This window comes from Syngnathus floridae, chromosome 11, assembly GCF_059516105.1.
Source record: "Syngnathus floridae isolate MCC-2025c chromosome 11, RoL_Sflo_1.0, whole genome shotgun sequence".
In the NCBI taxonomy this organism is placed as follows: Eukaryota; Metazoa; Chordata; class Actinopteri; order Syngnathiformes; family Syngnathidae; genus Syngnathus; species Syngnathus floridae.
This window is the reverse complement of record NC_142423.1, coordinates 3,431,388-3,453,423: the sequence shown is the minus strand read 5'-3', so window position 1 is coordinate 3,453,423 and position 22,036 is coordinate 3,431,388. Positions and strand designations below refer to the sequence as shown.

Here is a 22,036-nt window from a genome sequence, read left to right as displayed (position 1 = left end):
GGGCAGCAGCGGTGCCGCGTCTGGCACGATCATTTGGTGATCTAACCCCCCAATTCCAACCCTTAATGCTGAGTGCCAAGCAGGGAGACAATGGGTCCCATTTTTAATAGTCTTTGGTATGACCCGGCCAGGGTTTGAACCCACAACCTTCCAGTCTCAGGGCGGACACTCTACCACTAGGCCACTGAGCTGGTACATAAGTGAATAGTAAATACATGAAGTGAACTGTTTGTACTGTAATTGTGTGTGCGTGTACCTCTGAACCTGAGTTAAACTGTGAACTGAATTCAAGTGGTCCATTTTAAACATTGGCATGGGCAGTCTATCGTGCATACAAACTGGAATCATTTGAGACTTTCTCAATGACAAGACATTTGTAAAGTTACTCTCAAAGCAAATTGTCTTGTTAAATATGCAGTGTCAGGCTTTTATTTTTTTTAACTACACAAAGAAAAGCTGCATTGTTGACAAAAGCCAAGTAGCCAGACACCCATAGATGCAAACGCAAGCGCACAAACGGTTTCTGTTGCGATCAATAAGTCGTCTTTGGCAACCCTGCTTTAAAATGGCCACCGAACTCAGAATCTTGCAGAATGTTGGTACATTTTTCTGTACGAATAAAAGCTGGTATTTTAATCTAGTCAGCCATTTTTTGGTTTGTTTTGAATAGTCATGCATCATGTGGGCGTTCTTGTGAATAAAATCAGCGTGTTTTCTTCCTGTTGGTGGTCTTGTAAATAGTCAACTTTGGTGTCAGTCATCATTCGCGATGAAGCTTAATTGAAGCTGCATCTCTTGAATGTGAAACTTCTTGCATGTTTTATTGCATGGCTTGACGTCCCCATTGGCTGTCTGACTACAAAGAAGGCTGTTTCTGTACAGTCCAGGTTGTAGCCGAGGTCAATTGAATTTATAAACATAGCGTGTAACGTTTAGGTCCTTGGCTTTCAATTCAAAGCACAGTTGCTTAACTACACGGCCAGCCTCGGTACATGTACTGGGTGGTACCACCCAGTTCAGAGTAAAGTAAAGGCCAGAGTGGTCGTCTTAAAGTCCCAGAGACACTGGTATATGTATAAATCGGTTTTAGTTAGCTTCTGGGCTTATAAATATAAATTGACGAGCGAAACAACGAAAAGGAAGCTGTTGCTCTGAAAAATTAAATTTAAATTTGCCGCGCAGACGAGTTTGACTGCACCGAGTGGCCTCCTCCTAGACTGGGGAAGAAGCCGGAAGTGACGTTTCAAGTTCGCGTTTAGCTACAGTGAATGTAAACAGAAGTATGTCGAAGCGTGGAGGCAAAAGGTGTATCGCTATGGGATGCAGAAACACAAACGAAGCAGGTGTATCGCTATTTTTGTTTCCAAAAGACGAGGGTTTGAGGAAACAATGGACCAAACAGGTACAAAGGACGCGGAAAGACTGGTCTGGTCCTACAGATTATAGTGTTCTGTGCAGTGCACATTTCCAGGAAACCTGCTTTTAACCTGGACCCCTTATGAGGATCAAACTTGGGGAAAAGGGTAAGTTTAATTTTTTTAAGTCAGGCCACTGTACCAAGAATAATACTAGTAAATAAATATTTTGCAGACATCACTCATCAGGAAATTAATAAATGAATATTATGAATTTTTTAGACATCCTTCTCAGTTTCCAGAGTTGGGAATTTAGACTGGATATGGTCCTTGGAGACAGGATTTTAATAGACAGAAATTGCTTCAAATTTTCTAAGCCCCCCCTTATAATAATGATAATTGTAATAATAATACAGCATTTATAATGCACCTTTATCAGTGAAATCTTTCAAAGGCGCAGTGTTAAAGATATGATTTGAGAGCCTTGCCTTTGTTGAATTTTTTGCGATTTTGGTTTGTTTTGATTTTTAATGGATAGCTGTAGCGGTTTGACATGCCTGCACAACCCACCTGCCTGCCTCCATCCCACCCCCAGCCGGACTGCTATAAAACCATTTATGAGACCTAGGTACCTAATAATACCCACACAAGTACAACATTTTGTACTACAAGGGTAAAATAAATCACTTATTGCAAATGGGGAATTTTACCCTTGGAAAAATACCTTCTCCAGCCCAAAATATATTAAAAAAAATAACTGTCTTGTAAAGGCTCATTCCTACAAGAATAAATGTATAAAATCAATGAAGCACATGTAATTGAAATATGTTGCATTCTGTTTAAGATTATTGCTGCCATGGTGGCTGACATGCTGTCTCATGTCTGATTGGGTTTGTTGAGATCCGGATGCACAATTTGTGACGTCACAGTAATGGCGCCACCAGTGTGGCTACGTGCGGAACCCGATCGATAAACTGGCATTTAATTTTAGCTTTATTATTAGTAATCGGTGTCCATTTTTAATTTCCAATGCGGCAAATGTGTTCTCTTTATACATTCTATCAAATTCCGTTGTAATTGGGAAAAAAAAAATGTCTCTGGGACTTTAATACCAGCATCCTCATGAAATTGACCATATCAGACAGGCTAGATGAATTCCAAGTGCCACCACTAGGCAGCAGCATATGCCTCAAGCTGTCTGGTGCTGGGTCAATGCGATGCATCTTTCGTTGTTTTGCCCAAAGCAACCTAATACACAATATTTGCCTCAACCTGTCTGACGCTTAAAGGAAAATGTGTTTTTGGGAGTTTGCAAACATATTTTTTAAGGTTGTGTTAAACTTATAATCATATTAATATCTAGTATTGAAGTGCTCGTGTGGATTGGTGGGGGCCGAGGAATGTGCAGGCAAACTGCATGAACTTGTTTTCTTGGAAGTGTTGTGTATAGGCCCAGACAGGGAGTACCGGACGAGATAATCTCAAGGTCGGTGAGGATCGAGAACAACAGCACGTCTATGAGACTGGCCTTCGAGGGGAAAACTCAACCGTCTGACCTCATCGACACCTGGACTGGGGAGGAGATGGCCCTCAACCAATCATCTCACAATATTTTGCATGCTTTAATATTCATATTGTGTTTCTTTAAAACTGGGCAACCCGGAAGAAAGTGTCGTCTTTTGGTGGTCACAAAAACGCACGAGTTTTAGTGTGAGGGACCCGGGACCCAGGCCTGTATTAGTGCGCTTTGTCAGGAATAAATAATTGGTAAATTTGGTCTGATTGATCTACTGGTCTTCTCTTTGACAGAACGAACTCGCAAAATTGTTAGGTGCGCCAGTGTGTGGATTAGGACATAGCAATTTATGTGTTAAGTGTTGATCGCAATTTGGAGTCAGATCAATAACTAGAATCCGTAACCTAACAATTTCTTGGTGACCCCGACGTGATGTCAAGAGAAGGGTAATTGACAACTCGTGGTCTTTAGCCAAGACACCGGACAGTGTCAGGGACACTGTCTCCCGGTCGGCGAACCGTTTGGAATAAGCGCACAACGTTGAGCTGGTACGACGTCTCCTAAACCCTGAGCTCATCACCGATAAGGTAAGCAGAATACCTGTTACTATAAGTCGAAATGCTGCAAATTGAAAGAGGAAATTTAAGAGGAGACTGTCGTTCAGATCAAATAAGGAGTGCATGAAGTTAAGATACATACGGTGAATAAGTTTGGAACTTACGTGTGTAACGTGTACGGTAAAGTCAGGGACTTACGTGTACTAAGGATAGGTCAGGGACCTAGTGCTTCGTCGTGGCGGACAAGGGTGCGGTGACGATCGTATTCAAATAGCTGGGGTTAATAAAGAGATCCCCGAGGGGAAGTGAGGCCTCCTCAAAAAATATCCGGTGGTAACAGTTCCTCCTGTGAGAGATCAGACCGCTAAAATATCCAAAATGAACCAAATTGGGGGGAGAGTGTGTGTGCGCGCAGAGGATCCTCATGAGTGGGTGTGTATATCAGTGTGTGTGAGTGGGATGTGTGTTCTATGGAAGAAATCAGTAATGGAGAATGTTTAGGAGGCTTTTGAGCGATAATAGGGAAATTGAGAAGTGTACAATGGTGTGTTTAAGTTGGTTAGAGAAACTAAGATGAGCAAGGTGTGGCAGTAGAGAAAATAGGGCGTGTGTGCAATAGAGAAAATAAGACGTGTGTGGCAGAAAGTTACTAGAACGGTGGCTTGATAGGATGAGAATAAGAGACAACAAATGTTGTGTAGAAGACATTGAAAGATGTCGAATGTGAACATGATGAAGGGCGCAACAGCAAAGTTGGCCTGCCCTTTGAGAAGTTGAGACTAATGAGCGTGCCTGCACTCGCGCGTAGTCGCGGGTCTGGGCTGTGCGCGTGGGCCTGTGCTATGCTCGTGCGGGCGGTGGGCCGGCATCATGATTGTTGCAGGAAATGGCCAGCCTGTAACCGGTCAACATTGATGCCGCGACCCCCCCCTCGCACGGGGGGGTGCTATGGCCCGGGCGGGGCAGGGACAGTGTGAGTTTCTCAGTGAATGTTTGAAGCAGTGAGATTGAAGGAATGTATATGCTGATGTGGAAGCGCAAATTGTGAATGGTATTGACCGATAGAAAGTGGCAAAGAAGCTACATGAGAGATGGATTGTGCGTGCGTGCGTGCGTGCGTGCGTGCGTGCGTGCGTGCGTGCGGATGCGTGTGTGTGTGTGTACGTGCGATTGTGTGCGCGCTCGGTGTGTGCGTTTATGTGCACACCCTGTGTGGGTGCAGGCGTGTGAGGAGGAAGACTGCATGGATCAGAGAATGTTCAAGAAAGGGGGGGGCTAACTCGTAAATAATGAGGAGCTATTGGGAGTAACCTGTTGGTCCTTTCTTTAAGGTTAGGTTAAGTTAGCAACATGAGCGATTTAGAGGTTCAAAAGAAAGACAATTAAAAGAAAATAAAATTTTTGATTTGGACAATTGCAGGCTAACAGGAGCATAGATTGTTTTTGTTTGTTTTTAAAGATATATTTAACAGTTTATCTCGGTGCAGTAAGGATATAGCAATTTTGAAAGACTTAAAATTAAAAATAAAATTACATTTTAATTCTGACACATGCCAGCTAACATGAGGATGGCAAATAAATGAATAAATACTCGCTCAAATGCGGCATGTGTTTTAAATTGGGCGATAAGACATTCACTTTCAAGCACTATCATTTAGCGCTGCTGACAACAATAATTTATGAGATGGTAAACCAAGGAGGAGTGTCATAGTTGGAACACAGGCGCTGTATGACCTATAGATTGAACAATAACATTCACCGCATATACAACCATGTTGGTAGATTGTTAAATTACATTACAGTTTATTATAAAGGATTTCGGAACTTTATTTGATGATAAACACTGGAACGAGGATTTTAGCCGTGTTAATGGGTAGGGTGGATGGATTACTCAAAAAAAAAAAAAAAAGCATTTGATAAGGGCGGCTTGATAGTAAGATGATGAGTGTGCGCAACTGATAGGATACAAAATGTTAATAGGAAGATTTGGGGTGTAAGGAACAAATACTACACATGAAGACTGATAACACGAAGATAGTTTTGTGAAATTTGTGTCCCAGTGTGTTCTGCCCTATCGCATGGCACAAGTCCTGAACTGAGTCCTTGTACTCTACTGGCTGCCTCAAAATCAACAGAGGACTGTCCCTGGTCATGAGACACCTTTGACCTTTGGGAGAACAACAGGAACTATTATCATGCTTGAAGGGGGCAAGCACGGCTCTTCACAGGACAAGAACCATACAGTTGGTGGAATACACACAGTCGCAGATCAAAAAATAGACTGAAAGAACAAAGACAAGATGGATGCATTTGAGAATGGCGGACGGTCCAGCCCTGAATCATCATCATGAGAATCTAAGAGGAGAGGCTGCTAAAGACTTGCACGAGTCACATGAAGTCAAACTGGACACATTGCTAAAGACTGCTGAAGCATTACAAAGTTGGTGGAGTATGGGACAAAAGGGATGGAAGTGTGTTTGGGTGCTGGGGCAGACATAACTGAGGAGTTTTGATAAAAGAGGGAATAATAAGGATGCTTATTGACACTGAAACGGGGATAAAAAACAAAATACATAGATATGGTCAGTGAAGATGCACTGACAAATTATACGACAGCGTGATCAGAAACTTTGCAAAGTGGACATTGATCAATAGAAATTAAATAATTTGAATCATACATTTTTATATGTAACTTAGCATTTCGAATACATAATTAATCTAACTGAAATAATGAAATTTTATAATTGGACCAGTGAAAATTTGGATTCGGGCAACAGAAGGCTGAATTGCTAAACTTAATTGACCTTTATCAAAGCAACAGAATTTAATTACACATCAACTGCGACTGATTTATAGGATGCATATTTCAGCTTGAAGGGGTGAGGGGCCATAAGAAAGTTGGAATTCTGGATAGTCAGCAAAATAGTAATAAAGGGCACTACTTAATTAAAAAAAAAGAATACAGTAGGGCTTTAAATAACGAATACATTGACATGACCCTTGCGACAATTGATTTAAATGGCAATTTATGATAGGCATTTGGGGTTAGGATTAACAATCCATCCATCCATCCATTACTGTTGCGGCTTGTCCTTACGAGGGCCACGGATGATTAACAATAATAACTAGAATTATTAATTTCCGTAGAAATTGCGTGTGAAGGCGAAGAGGCTGAATAAAAATTCGGGGAAAGCCACAAGATTATGTTTAAATTTGGAACGTGTTGAATTGGTCAGAAGATTGATAAAAATATAGAAAGAATTTTGTAAAATTGGGCGTGAATTTTAAAGTTGAAAATTTGAGAGGGGGGAGTGAGACTCGCCAAGAGGGGCAATAAAGTGAAGCAGACTGAGAAACATATTTGAGCTAGACAACAGGAAAAAGGGGGAGAGCCAAATGATGACGTAAAAATCCAGAGGGAATAGTCGGACCCATCTTTATTGAATTTAATTAGGATAAGTAATAGAGACCGAGTTTGTAAGAGCAATCTGAGGTTATGGAGGCTCCCCTGACACGCGGGTCCCACAGTCGGCCCCCCCAGATAGACATATATGACAATTTGCGATGAATCTGATGGGCGAGTTTATGGAAAATTGAATTGGAGATTTTACAATAGGTCATGTTGACAACTATGTCCAAATGTGAAGAGTTACTATTAGGAGTCAATGTTTGCCTGCACACTAACATACTAACTTTGAGTGTGTGTGCGCAGTATGATTGGCCAGAGAGGTCTGAAGTTGGGGTGATGTGTTTGCAATTGAGGATAAAATTCCTCTCACCTGAAGGGGTGGTACAGACTGGAGGGTCTGGAACTGGTAAGTGATGAGTTCTGACCGGAACCATGGCTCAATGATCAATCAGGGGCACCATCGACAACAAAACGGTGTGATGGAGAAGGCCCATTTCAGTGATATGGTCAGACAAGACAGAACTAGTATCGAACAGCAAGACTTTGGACGATTTGACGTGTGACGACTTTGAGCTCACCCGACGGGGTGACGGACTAGGTGGACAGTGACCAATTGTTTGACGCTTGAACGTGTTTGCGACAATAGCACGCTCTGCTTTGTTTTTCTGTGTGACTTGATTTTTTTTTTTTTTGCAGCACCAGCCACCAGCCAAGGAGCGGATTGCGCGTTGCTTGCATAACTTGTTTTCATTCTTGCAGGTTGTCGATTGCGTTCGTGGAAAGTTTGTGTTGGATTTACAAGAATATGTTAACCCTTGCCCTTTTGGTTTTTATGATGAACTTGTTGATGACGTGGTTTTCAGGACACGATCCGCGGGCGCCAGGATTCATTTTATGACTGTTTTTGTTTTGATACTTGATGTCTGTTTTTGTTTTTGTGTGTACAAATGTCCGCTGTCAGCAGGGCTATAAGCTCACTGACAGGAGTGCGATGATTTTTGTTTGTGTTGCCGAGTGTGTGGTGGACAGTCAAGTTTCAAGGACTTGGGGTGATGGTCCCGGGGCCCAGATGGGAGCTAGAGGTTCCGCGGGCCTGGCTACAATGAGAGTGGTGATGAGAGGGGACGCTTTGCAGGTTCCTTTTGATACGTAATGACACATTGGGTGAATGTGTCAAAGGGGGAGTGGTAAAATAGAAATGGGTGAGTAGGTTTCAATTTGTAATTGTGATATACAAAGTTTTTTTTCCAAATTCACTTGTTTTCAAGCTTTAACAGGACATGCCAGAATTCACCCAGCAGTGATGGAAGGAGCAGAGGAAAACCAGTGACATCTGGTTGTGGTGTGGTGATGACAAATTATAGGATCGCTTGCCAAAGAACGCATCAGGTATCTGTGCCCTCGTGTCTTTGATAATGCCTGTGGTGGTTGTCCCCATTGAAATACAGAATCTCAATTGGGACCTGGAGTTCCCACTGGCGGAGCTCCTGAAGCGAGCCAAAAGAGACGTTTTGCCCCCGTGGTTGAACGACAACGATCCAACATATATTGACGCTATAGGAGTGCCCCGGGGTGTACCAGATGAGTATAAACTCGCTAATCAAGTGGCCTCGGGATTCGAAAGTATCTTCCTATGGATCACCCCCAATAAAAATGTAGACCGTACTAATGACTTTCATTACAATGTCCAACGACTGGGTAATTATACAGCTGAATCATTTGCCGCAGTTCATGAACAATTGGCTGCAACGTCGTTAATGGCGTTCCAAAATAGAATTGCGTTGGACATGCTATTGGCTAAGGAACATGGTGTATGTGGAATGTTTGGTGATGCATGTTGTACTTTTATCCCAAACAACACGGCACCAGGGGGCCGACTGACCAGGGCGTTGGAAGGACTAAGGACACTGAACAAAAAGATGAAAGATCATTCAGGCCTACACACCGATATTTGGTCTGATTGGATGAAAACGTTCGGAAGCTGGAAAGGCCTCATCATGTCTGTGCTTGTTGCTGTGGCTATTTTTACTACAGTTATGATTTTATGCGATTGTTGTTGTATTCCATGTATTAGGTCACTCACTGTCCGGTTGATCGAGAAAACCGTTGGCCCGTTGCCACCGATGGGCCAATATGCCCTGGTGACTCAACATGAGCAGCGGGGGGAAGGAAGGACCGACAGCGCGCTGGTAGCTGTTTGCTAGGGTAACGGGTGATGACCTCATAAATGAGGTCATGAGAGGGAATAAAGGAAAATGTGTTTTTGGGAGTTTGCAAACATATTTTTTAAGGTTGTGTTAAACTTATAATCATATTAATATCTAGTATTGAAGTGCTCGTGTGGATTGGTGGGGGCCGAGGAATGTGCAGGCAAACTGCATGAACTTGTTTTCTTGGAAGTGTTGTGTATAGGCCCAGACAGGGAGTACCGGACGAGATAATCTCAAGGTCGGTGAGGATCGAGAACAACAGCACGTCTATGAGACTGGCCTTCGAGGGGAAAACTCAACCGTCTGACCTCATCGACACCTGGACTGGGGAGGAGATGGCCCTCAACCAATCATCTCACAATATTTTGCATGCTTTAATATTCATATTGTGTTTCTTTAAAACTGGGCAACCCGGAAGAAAGTGTCGTCTTTTGGTGGTCACAAAAACGCACGAGTTTTAGTGTGAGGGACCCAGGCCTGTATTAGTGCGCTTTGTCAGGAATAAATAATTGGTAAATTTGGTCTGATTGATCTACTGGTCTTCTCTTTGACAGAACGAACTCGCAAAATTGTTGGGTGCGCCAGTGTGTGGATTAGGACATAGCAATTTATGTGTTAAGTGTTGATCGCAATTTGGAGTCAGATCAATAACTAGAATCCGTAACCTAACACGCTCCATTGAACTGTATGCAATAATTTTTAACTTGAAACAGCTACATTACAAATGATAGGCGCCCTAATTAGACAGCTGGGTCAATGTGACCCGTCTTTTGCGGTTTGTTTTGCCCAAAGCAACCTAACAAATACGCATAGGTACTGCCGCTATCTCGCCAATGTGCATGTCTCTAAAATGTACAAAGCAAATTCATTTGCATAATAAACTTCCAAACCACATGCTAAAAAAAATTTCATGTGATGCAGAAAGTCTTCTTCTGTAGCTTGCTAAGATTTGCAAATTTGAGCAATGCCGTATCTGAACCCGAGGCTGGGGGTTGCCCGTCCATGTGCCTAATCGCTCGGCCATTGATACATCAGCAATGCTTCTTTCTAGGTCTCATCATGTCCTCAGCACTGCAAACCTTTGTGCCGGTACACCATATGAAGTAAATGACGGAATGTTTTTTTTACACCTCCTCTAATGTGTATCAAGCATACCAGATGGTGTTTTAGAGTTTAGAATCGTAAATTACAGAAGGTAAAAAAAAAAAACTTGTACAGTCATTAATCGCTGCAAGTGGGAAGTACAGGTAAATGTCTGCCTATTTATAGCCATCGCAATGTAGCGAATATCGCAGCGTGGCGTATGCAGTAGGGGGCGCAGGCAGTATGGGGCGCAAGCAGCAAGGGTGGGGAATCGAACGCTGATTCTCAGGTGTTCAAGCACAGTAACAGAGCCACTCGCCAAGCGTGGCGAGCTCGGGAGTTACTCCGCTTTCACTTCGAGTCATTCTTATACATTCAGTATTGAGTTGCGCGCGCGCTGGGTAAGTACTGAAGGAATGAAGTCGAAATACAAAAAGTCCTGCCTAGCTACAAAAACAGATATGCTCAAACCTCATTGAATAAAGTACATAAGCAGACAAGTATATTCACATATTAAATAAATAAAAGAAACATTTTAAGCTTATAATTATACCTACACACCAAACCAATAAAGAAGACATAACTAGACATTTTTTATAAATGGTAATGAGAAAGGTTTTTATAACTTTATGATCTGATCTATATTTCTGAGCACTTTGAAATAACAAATGACTTTTGATATATTGCCTAAATAGCTTAATGACCCTTAAGGAACTGTGTAATGCATGCCTGATGTTTTTTCTCTAAATCATGGACAAGGCCAGAGTTGTCTTGACCGTTCAGTACTTGATTGTATCTTATGTTTTGACTAATGCTAGACGCCAGTTTTTGATTACTACTGAACGCTCTGCACAGAGGGAAATATTTTGGCCTGACAAAGAAAAGATACGGTTGGAAACATGATTACCGTATTTGCCGGTGTATAAGTCGACTCGGTGTATAAGTCGACCCCCTAAAATTCGACGGAAATATACGATTTTATGATATATCCTTTGTATAAGTCGAGCTCAATTGTTGCATTATATTAAACTTCAAAATTCAATCAGAAATATGCGAAATTTATTGACGAAATGTGTTCAAATTCGCGAGTTTGTAGCGAGCGATCTATACGCCATTTTAAATATTATTTACTTCATGACCCTGTGATATTACGCGCCGAGAGAGACTAACAACAATGAACACTCTGAGAAACTGGTTTATTTTTAGTTAAGAAACAACAAATTATAATTATAAAGTGATTGCCGGTACATAGAGTTCAAAATTCATCTTCATCGTCGCTATTTCCGAAAAGCTCATTCCATTCGTTTTCGTTTAGTTTGTCGTCATAAAGGGCATCTTCTTGGTCTTCTCTATCCTTAGTTTCCTCCTTCTCTTCCCAGATAAGGTCGACTTCTGTCCCATCGAGAGCGTTTGGCGAATATTTTCTAAGTGCCAACGGCTCTTGCGCCATAAAGAGTCCGCCTCGGCTGGTTCCCCATGTCGGCCAGAACAAGTGAAAATTCGGCCTCTTCCCCTGGAAGTCTGGCCAAGTTTGGCGAATATTTTATAAGTGCCAACAACTCAACCGCCGTAAAGTGTCCGCCTCGGCTGGTTCCCCATGTCGGCCACCACAAGTGAAAATTCGGCCTCTTCCCCTGGAAGTCTGGCCAAGTTTTGCAAATATTTTCAAAGTGTGAACGACTCAACTGCCGTAAAGTGTCCGCCTCGGCTGGTTCCCCGTGTCGGCTACCACAAGTGAAAATTCGGCCTCTTCCCCTGGAAGTCCGGCCAAGTTTGGCGAATATTTTCTAAGTGCCAACGACTCAACCCCCGTAAAGTGTCCGCCTCGGCTGGTTCCCCGTGTCGGCCACCACAAGTGAAAATTCGGCCTCTTCCCCTGGAAGTCCGGCCAAGTTTGGCGAATATTTTCTAAGTGCCAACGACTCAACCGCCGTAAAGTGTCCGCCTCGGCTGGTTCCCCGTGTCGGCCACCACAAGTGAAAATTCGGCCTCTTCCCCTGGAAGTCCGGCCAAGTTTGGCGAATATTTTCTAAGTGCCAACGACTCAACCGCCGTAAAGTGTCCGCCTCGGCTGGTTCCCCGTGTCGGCCACCACAAGTGAAAATTCGGCCTCTTCCCCTGGAAGTCCGGCCAAGTTTGGCGAATATTTTCTAAGTGCCAACGACTCAACCGCCGTAAAGTGTCCGCCTCGGCTGGTTCCTCCGGTCGGCCAGAACAAGTGAAAATTCGGCCTCTTCCCCTGGAAGTCTGGCCAAGTTTGGCGAATATTTTCTAAGTGCCAACGACATTCATTTAGACATGGCGATTGAATGTTTACGTACCGGTAGTTATTGTCGTTGCTTGACGCGCGATGACTCGCACATTCGCTCAATACCCAGTACTTCCCCCTAGCAGTCATCGTTGCTGCCTGGCTTTCGATGTCCGTTTTTGAGGTGAGAATATTTGAAATTGTTGCTGAGGATGCGTGTTAATGCGATGAACGCTTTATAATGATTCAGTTTCTCGCTGTTTGATGAGCCTGACGGACGCACACCCACGCACAATGAGATGCATGAGAAACGGCCTTGGTTACCATCACATTTGAAGCGATGAATACGAAGTTAAATTCTATGACTCGGTGTATAAGTCGAGGTCAATTTTTTCGGTCGATTTTGGATCGAAAAAGGTCGACTAATACACCGGCAAATACGGTAAACTAAGAATATAATGACGTAAGCAAAGACATGAAGTATCAAAAGCACAAACTTTACATAGTCAGGTAACAGCAATAGATTAATGATGTCACAGCCAAAAACTAACATAATTTCGTACAAGATGACAAAATTGAAAGAATGAGGTACGACAGTGTATGTCCAAGATTGGAGAAGAATGTTCACAGGAAGGGCACGTGGAGATAAAACCAGCAGGTGCCAGAAGGAGCCACCCAAAGACTCGGCCAAAGATGATCGCCAAGGCCGAAAAACGGGAGGGAAGACAACAGCCCCCACCCGAGAACTCGGCCAAAGATGATCGCCAAGGCCGAAAGACGGGATGGAAGACAACAGCCCACACACACACACACCAACAGCACCCAAACACACCAACAGCCCCCACCTACACACCGAATCGCCCATAACCAGCACCACTCCCATGGAAGCAGACTCTCCTTCGAACTTGCCCCACCCCGAAGACTCATCACCCATCAAACTCGGCCCATACTGGCATGTGCAGCTGATATAAGCTAACCAAAGAACCTTGAACGTTGCCTTTTCTGAATGGAGACTTTCCGCTCTTGAAGGGCCCAGCGCTGTATTGTACTTTCCTGAAAACAGTGCTGTCTGAACAAGAATTGTGATTGAACTCAACCAACCTGTGTAAGTCTAATTTGTGCTTCAGTTTCTTAGCATTTTCCTAAATCTGAAGAAATCAAATGAGCACGCAGTGAGTAAATTGGATAACAGGTGATTGGCAATGGCTTTTGCCGTGAGGCGCAGATAACGCGCTCCCTAAATTGTGGACAGAATCCAGCAGTAGAAAACAGAACAGACGGCCACCAGCTTCCAGGTCACACTGGCCGACACAGCCTCTTGCACCGTACAATCCTGGTTCAATCCCATGGGTGAGAGCTTTCTCTGGTCTACTTTTGTAAGTGTCTGAATACATGCATACAGATTGCATATCTACGCATTTATTTATGTGTAAACACCCAGTGTGGCCCCGCCCGCAAGTGGGCGGGGCGAATCAGTTGGCCCCGCCCCATCAAAATGGCCCCGCCCTGGCCCCGCCCCCTGTCCTACAAAATGATGGTAGGGTAGGGTAGGGGCTTCGCCCCGCCCCCTGCCCTACAAAATGACGGTAGGGTAGGGACGGTAGTGACGGTAGCCAGAACGAAGCCTCACGTTCTGCAGGAGCCTGATAATTGAATCAGGCGTGTTTAACGAGGGAAACTTGGAAAACATGTAGGTATGCGGCCCCCGAGGACTGGAGTTTGAGATCCCTGATTTAAGGTTATGGATAAAGGTCTGAATAAGGAAACAAAAAAATCAATACAAACTACAAAATGATAGCCTGCATAAACTCAGTGCCATTTCAATATATTCTAAAAGTGGTACAGTACGATTTAAGTTCTGTTGCGTTTCCATGTTTTTCATGGGTGTGACTCTAAGTGTTGTTTGTCGTATGTGTGGCCTGCGATTGGCTGGCAACCACTTCAGCGTTTACCGCGCTTACTATCCAAAGATAGCTGGGATTGGCTCTGGCACACCTACGATTTTCAGAGAGTCAATATTGTTTTCCCTTTACAATGAATGACTAAATTTCACTGCTTGCAATATTTCAAACTTGCAGCAGAGCAAATTCCAAGATGGCGGCGCGTGCACACGCAGCGGCCACTCTCTGTCCCGTCAGTACGGTGATTTGTTCGTCCAATGAGTGTTCGTCCGACAGTCTTATGTGTTCGTCTCGTCGTGCTATATCGTGCTACAAGTACAGCAGGCAGGTTCTGCTCGACATCGGCAGAAGTGGGTTTTGTGGCGTTCTGGACTTTGAAGCGCCGACATTAAAGGTGCTCGGACTGCTACGTCCTGAAACATCGCCGACCTCGCCCGCTATTCCTCCCCCGGTTGGGAGCCGTCAGAAACGGTGTGCGAGGAGGCAGAAGAGGGGCAAGCGCGGAGGCGTCCGGGCCAGGCTTCCATTCTTCTGGCGAATGTTCGATCGCTGGACAACAAAATGGATTACGTTCGCCTGCTGAGGTCTACGAACCGGACGGTGCGGAACTGCTGTGTGCTCGTGCTCACCGAGACCTGGTTGACTGACAACATTCCGGACTCTGCCGTGCATCTGGAGCGGCTAGCGTGCTATCGGGCGGACCGCGCCATTGTACGAGGGGGAAAGTTGCGAGGAGGTGGAATATGCGTCTACATCCGAGAAGAATGGTGCCGGGACTCTTTGGTGGTATGTAAGCACTGCTCGCCACTTGCGGAGTTTGTGATCATCAAGTGCCGTCCTTTTTACCTGCCGAGGGAATTTACCACGATTCTGCTAGTCGCGGTATACATCCCGCCTTCCAACATCGAAGGCGACAGGATCGCGGCACTTGGTGAACTGTACCAGTGAACAGAAGACAGCGCACCCTGACGGTTTCACCATCTTCGCTGGAGACTTTAATCATGCCAACCTGAAGTCTGTTTTCCCGAGGCTTCACCAGCATGTTACTTTTCTGACACGTGGAGACAGCTTCCTGGACCTAGTCTACTCTGCGCATAGGGGAGCTTTCAAAGCCACCCCCTCCCCCATTTTGGGCTTTCTGACTATCTCACCGTTTTGCTTTTGCCCGCATACAGCCAATTGGTAAAGGCATCCAGGCCAGTTCGGAGGCGGGTTCGGGTGTGGCCTGAGGGTGCCTCCGATGCACTTCGTGACTGCTTCGACTCCACTTACTGGGACTTGTTTAAGCAGGCGGCCACCTACAACGATCGGACGGACATAGAGGAGTATACTGACTCTGTTTCCTCTTACATCACGAAGTGCATCGATGATGTGACTTGCTCAAAATCCGTCGTCACACACGCGAACTGGAAACCGTGGCTGACAGGGGCTGTCCTCAGACTGCTGAGGGCCAGAGCTTTCAGATCGGGGGATGAGGCTGGCTTGAGGACAGCGAGGGCCGACCTGTCCCGGGGCATCAAAGAAGCGAAAAAGGCGTTCTCGTGCAAGGTCTCCACCCACTTCAAGAACAGCAAGGACGCACGTAGCCTTTGGCAGGGCATTCAGACCATCACGGACTACAAGCCCGCGCCGAGGAGCTGTGACGGCGACGTCCGTCTGCTGAACGATCTAAACCGCTTCTTTGCTTGCTTCGACGCCCAGAACAGCACTTGCCCGCTGAAGACCACTCCCCCCCACACGAGCAGCCCCTGCGCCTCTCTGCCGACGGAGTGAGGAGGGCGCTTGCCGCTATTGACACCCGTAAGGCGGCGGGCCCTGACAACATCCCGGGTCGAGCGCTGAAGGACTGCACTGGAGAGCTGTCAGGTGTCTTCACGGACATCTTTAACGTTTCCCTGCAGCAGGCCATCGTCCCCTCGTGTTTCAAGGCTGCCACCATCGTTCCTGTGCCGAAAAAACCTGCACCGTCCTGCTTCAATTACTACCGCCCCGTGGCACTGACGCCCATTATCATGAAGTGCTTTGAGCGGCTTGTCATGGAGCACATCAAATCCGTTCTCCCCCCCACCATTGACCCTTTCCAGTTTGCGTACCGTGCCAAACGGTCCTCTGAGGATGCCATCTGCTCTGCCCTCCACCCGGCCCTCACCCACCTGGAGAGAAAGGACTCATATGTGAGGTTGCTGTTTGTGGACTTCAGCTCTGCCTTCAACACCATTGTGCCGCAGCGACTCATCTGCAAACTCGACGAGCTGGGCCTCAGTACCTCCCTCTGCAACTGGCTACTGGACTTCCTCTGTCAGAAGCCTCAGGTGGTGCGTGTTGGCGACAAAATCTCCGCCAGCATCACGCTGAGCACGGGGGCCCCCCAGGGCTGCGTGTCAGTCCATTGCTCTTCAACCTGCTGACGCATGACTGCACTGCGACCTACAGCGACAACCGCATAATGAAGTTTGCTGACGACACGACTCTGGTGGGTCTCATCACGAAGGGTGACGAGACTCGGTACAGGTCGGAAGTTGACCTTCTGACCACGTGGTGCAGGGACAACAACCTCCTGCTGAACATAAACAAGACCAAGGAAATCGTTGTTGACTTCCGGAAGGGTCACACAAAACACCTGCCGCTGATCATCGACGGTGCTGTGGTGGAGAGGGTGAGCTGCACCAAGTTCCTGGGGGTGCACATCATGAGGACCTCTCCTGGTCCGCAAACACCGCGTCACTGGCAAAGAAAGCTCAGCGCCGCCTGTACTTCCTGCGGAAGCTCAGGCGTGCATGTGCTCCTCAGGCAGTCCTGTCTACGTTCTACCGTGGCACCATTGAGAGCGTCCTCACCAGTTGCATCGCTGTCTGGGGTGGTAACTGCACTGAACAGAACTTGAAGGCCCTGCAGCGCATAGTGAATACGGCTGGTAAGATTATTGGTGCTTCGCTCCCCTCCCTGAAGGACATTTACACCTCCCATCTCGCCCGCAAGGCAACCTCGATTGCGATTGATGTGAGTCACCCGGCTCACTCTTTGTTTGACCTTCTGCCCTCTGGGAAGAGGTAGAGGAGCCTGCGCTCCCGCACCACCAGACTCGTCAACAGCTTCTTTCTCCAGGCTGTTAGGACCCTGAACTCGCTACCCTCTTCTGTTGCGCGGCACTGTTGCGCTATTTTCTGGAATGTCTGCTGTACGCTCACTTGCTCCTTTTTGCTCCTCTTATTTATTTATTTGTTGTGTTATTTATTCATTATTTATTCAGCACGCTGTTGTTCACTTGATTGTCTATTGTGGGCCATGTCTTGTCACCGTGGGATAGGGGGGAACGAAATTTCGGTTTCTTTGTGTGTCTTTGGCATGTGGAGAAATTGACAATAAAGCTGACTTTGACTTTGACTTTGACTTTGACTTTGAGATGAAATAAACAACCTTGCAATAAACAGCCTTGCAGCAGGAATGTGCTTAGAGATTTGAAAAATTGCCATCGCGGCTACTTCGTCTTCACGACACGCCAATGCTGTCCATTAAGTGATAATACAGGAAAAAGTACGTTACGGGTGGTTTACCTTCTCTGTTCACGAGGCACCTCAGAAGATTTACTATTATATTCTACTAAACATATTTTCTCCTTGGCTCGCTTAGATTTTGCATGTAGAAAGTGTCTATTTAAAAAAAAATTATGATAATGAGGATGATGATGACCCTTTGGAAGCTAAAGTCAACAGTTAAACTTCCCTTTGACTGGATGAACAAATGCAGAAATGCCATTAGGGCAGTAGTTAGACTACTTGTAAGGATCCAAGAGTACCCCGATAAGTTTTATTTACACACACGCCTTCATTCCTGGTATAAATCAATCATTCCTAAGCCTCTCCACGCCTTTTATAAGCATCGGCGCCGCCCTGCAGGAGGCATACGAGACGAAAAACCCGCACTGAAAGCATCTCTGCGTTTTGGTCCTCATCTCTCTCGCTATGAAAAGTGTGGTGGCTGTCATCTTGCTGTTGTGCAGTACAGCTTTGTGTGTGCAAGTCAAGGTATGTATTTTTGGAGTTAATGAAGTGCTGTGATTTTATACATTATATAACTAACTTATATAGCAAATCAATTCATTAACGACTTAAAGCTTCTTTCATGCTAACACACTGCAAAATTGTTGCCCTGCTCTTAGAACAGTATTCCAGTTTAAAAAAAAATGTTTTATATAATGATTTTGGTTTTGTGAAGGGGGAATCAGGACACAATCTTTTAGTGAATTTTATTTATTGAGTTAGTTAGCGAGTTAGCTAGTTAGTTAGTTTAATCTTTTGTTCGTTCACAAAGCACACACCTGATGTATGAAGAATGCTTTTGAACCTGAACTCTCTTTCTTCTCGTAGGATGGTGACAGAAGCTTCCCCTTAGAGGCAGTGAGGGGATAAATAATAAGTTCGGAGAAACAAATGTTAAGTATTGCAGCTTAATTTCAGTACATTGTACTTTATTCTTGTATTATGAGGACATTTTTCTCATAAAATGTAAACTGCATTCCCATAGAAAAATCACATTTTCTTTAAAAAAAAAACAACTATTATATAATTCCGTAATAATATTATTGGTTATTTTATTTTTCTTGTAAAATTGCCAAAAACAATTCTTGTAAAATTACCTACTTTAATAATTTGGTAAGACCATGGAAACCGAATTATGGATGGAACTCCTGGTTCTCCATCCGAGGTCTCAGTAAGGGGAAACAGTGCACCGTTAACACTGGAGATTGGGTGCTGCTGACCTCAACTCGGGATGTTGTTAGTCGGTGGGGAGAATACTTTGAAGACCTTTCTCGGCGACAATTATGATATTTGGTCGTTTTTGTCCTTTCTAGTGAATGTTCTCACATCTTCTGACCCGTGTGAGATATGTGTCAACCCGTCGTGCTTTGGCTGTCTGCGCTGAGGCTGACTTTGTAATAAATAATCATAATTTGCAAGCAACAAGAAAATAATGATACTTTGTCCTGTTTTTTTTACTTTCCAGAATTTACTTTTCATTGTGGACTTCCGGAAGGGTCACACAACACACCTGCCGCTGATCATCGACGGTGCTGTGGTGGAGAGGGTGAGCTGCACCAAGTTCCTGGGGGTGCACATCAGTGAGGACCTCTCCTGGTCCGCGAACACCTCGTCACTGGCAAAGAAAGCTCAGCGCCGCCTGTATTTCCTGCGGAAGCTCAGGCGTGCATGTGCTCCTCAGGCAGTCCTGTCTTCATTCTACCGTGGCACCATTGAGAGCGTCCTCACCAGTTGCATCGCTGTCTGGGGTGGTAACTGCACTGAACAGAACTTGAAGGCCCTGCAGCGCATAGTGAATACGGCTGGTAAGATTATTGGTGCTTCGCTTCCCTCCCTGAAGGACATTTACACCTCCCATCTCGCCCGCAAGGCAACCTCGATTGCCAGAGATGTGAGTCACCCGGCTCACTCCTTGTTTGACCTTCTGCCCTCTGGGAAGAGGTACAGGAGCCTGCGCTCCCGCACCACCAGACTCGCCAACAGCTTCTTTCTCCAGGCTGTTAGGGCCCTGAACTCGCTACCCCCTTCTGCGTAGCGTGCGGCAATGTTGCGCTATTTTCGGGAATGTCTGCTGTACGCGTTTTTACGCTCCTCTTAATTAATTATTTATTTATTTATTGTTGTGTTATTTATTCATTATTTATTCAGCACGCTTTTGTTATACTTGTTTACTGTTTGTCTGTTGTGAGCCATGTCTTGTCACCGTGGGATAGGGGGGAACGAAATTTCGGTTTCTTTGTGTGTCTTTGGCATGTGGAGAAATTGACAATAAAGCTGACTTTGACTTTGACTTTGACTTTGACTTTGATTAATTTTAATGGTCAACTCTCATATTATGTTGGCCTCTTAATGCATTTATGGTAATCTCCTGATGATAAAATGTGCTTTTTTTGCATACCTGATTGCTGGTTCCCTTGTATTTGACATTTTCTACTGTATACCTGCTTATAGTGGTGAAACCACATTAAAGGTTTAAGGTTGTATTCTAAGGTCATTCTTTGGTTCATATTGGGTACGGTTGGGAACAGGAGGCAGGATTGCTCGTTTTTGTGTAAACTAAAGTTTAAAATGTCATGTTTTTTTAATTATGAGTACAGTACATTTGTCAAGTAGTGATCAGTTTTATTTTAGTGTACAATAACAGAAAAAAATTGACTAAAAAATAAAAATAGGGTTACGTCGGCGGCGTGGCTCGTTGGTCTAGGGGTATGATTCTCGCTAAGGGTGCGAGAGGTTCTCGGTTCCAATCGACGAGCCCAGCTTTTAGCGGTAAGTGTGTATCTTAAACAAGTAAATGAATAAACAAGTTAAAAACTGGTGTCATAGTACCTAAGGCGATTGGACTTGGCGAAGAGATCGTTGCACGCTCTTTTATTTGGGGAATGTCAGTTGTGCTACTTCAACACCAGAGAGCAGCACCGACTCATGTTTTTTTACTTGACAGATAGTCAGCGACATCGTTGCATATTTAGGGTGTTCCTCTTTGCCATTAATTTGCATCAGTTTGACCGAGCTGAAGAGTTTGTCGTTGAGTAGCGTCTTATCAAGATTATACAATAGGATGCTTCTGTCAGATATTCATCACCAGACACCTATGAATAAATAAGCATTCACACCTATCTTCAACATCCTCAACATGAGCGCTTTTTATATGAGAGGAAGCCAAAGTATTTAGGATTAAAAGAAAAATACACACACACTCTTGAAGAGATGACATTCAAACCCAAAACCACAGAACTGTGAACCAGACTTGTCAAGCATTCAAGCGTCAATAAACCGTATAGTAATTTGAGATTCTGGACATTCTGTTTAAGCCACTGACAAGTTCCCAAGTCCATGTTGCACAACTCAGAATAGGAATGTCATGTTTTGTTATTAGATAAGGGAGAATCACCCCGTGTCACCACGTCTCCAGCTCAGGGTCAAAATGTTAAGATGGCCTATCAACACACACAGGCAGAGTAACTAAAATAAAACCCCTAAATCATGTTTGCTATCAGGAACTTAGCTCCATTGTCTATTACTCGTCCTTCGCAGTAGATAAGAAATATATTTTGGCAATGAGTTGCGTGATATTATCACTTTATATGATTTGCTGCACAGTTTGTGTTCAGTTATCCATTGCCAATTAGATGCTAATTGGAGCATTTTAACATTAAGGTAGCGGAGGCCATGTGGTTGCTTTAAACACAACATGTAATCATTTATGCAATGTGAGGGGGCTGAGAAGCAAAGCCGTTAACATTTCTCAGCCGTAGCAAGAAAATAGGAAACAGGCATCAGATTACACTCACAGTTTGCTTTCCTTCCCTAGAGACTTTTTACAGTCAAACTCATTTTTCCTTCAAAGCTGGCTAAATGTTTTTTGAGATAACATATTACACACCCTCACACACACATGCAAGTAAAAAGGAAAGTAAGTGATATGATTTTTTTTTTCCCTCTCTTTTTTTAGTCTTGAAGCAGTCGTATGAGGTGACATTGAAGGACTGGAGGGAGATTTAGATTTAATTTTACTATATTCTTTTTGGCAAACGTCTTGAACAAGATAGTAATACGTTACGGTCAAGCCCATAATGATTGAATAATTGACAACTAATTAACAATTATTCAATAAATGATTTTTGATCAGCGATCAGTTAATCATTTAGATAATTTTATGAATTTAAAATTGCATTGAATAATTTCCGATCTCTGTCATGAAAGCAGCCTGATTAT

General features: G+C 44.5%; 1 long non-coding RNA gene across 1 annotated transcript; it reads left to right on the top strand.

The window, feature by feature from the left end:
• The first annotated feature begins 1,265 nt into the window (after positions 1–1,265).
• On the top strand, positions 1,266–9,569 carry LOC148390347 (uncharacterized). Its single transcript, XR_015861345.1, has 2 exons — positions 1,266–1,523; positions 2,794–9,569. It is a non-coding gene; the product is annotated as an uncharacterized LOC148390347 (long non-coding RNA).
• Positions 9,570–22,036: the final 12,467 nt, after the last annotated feature.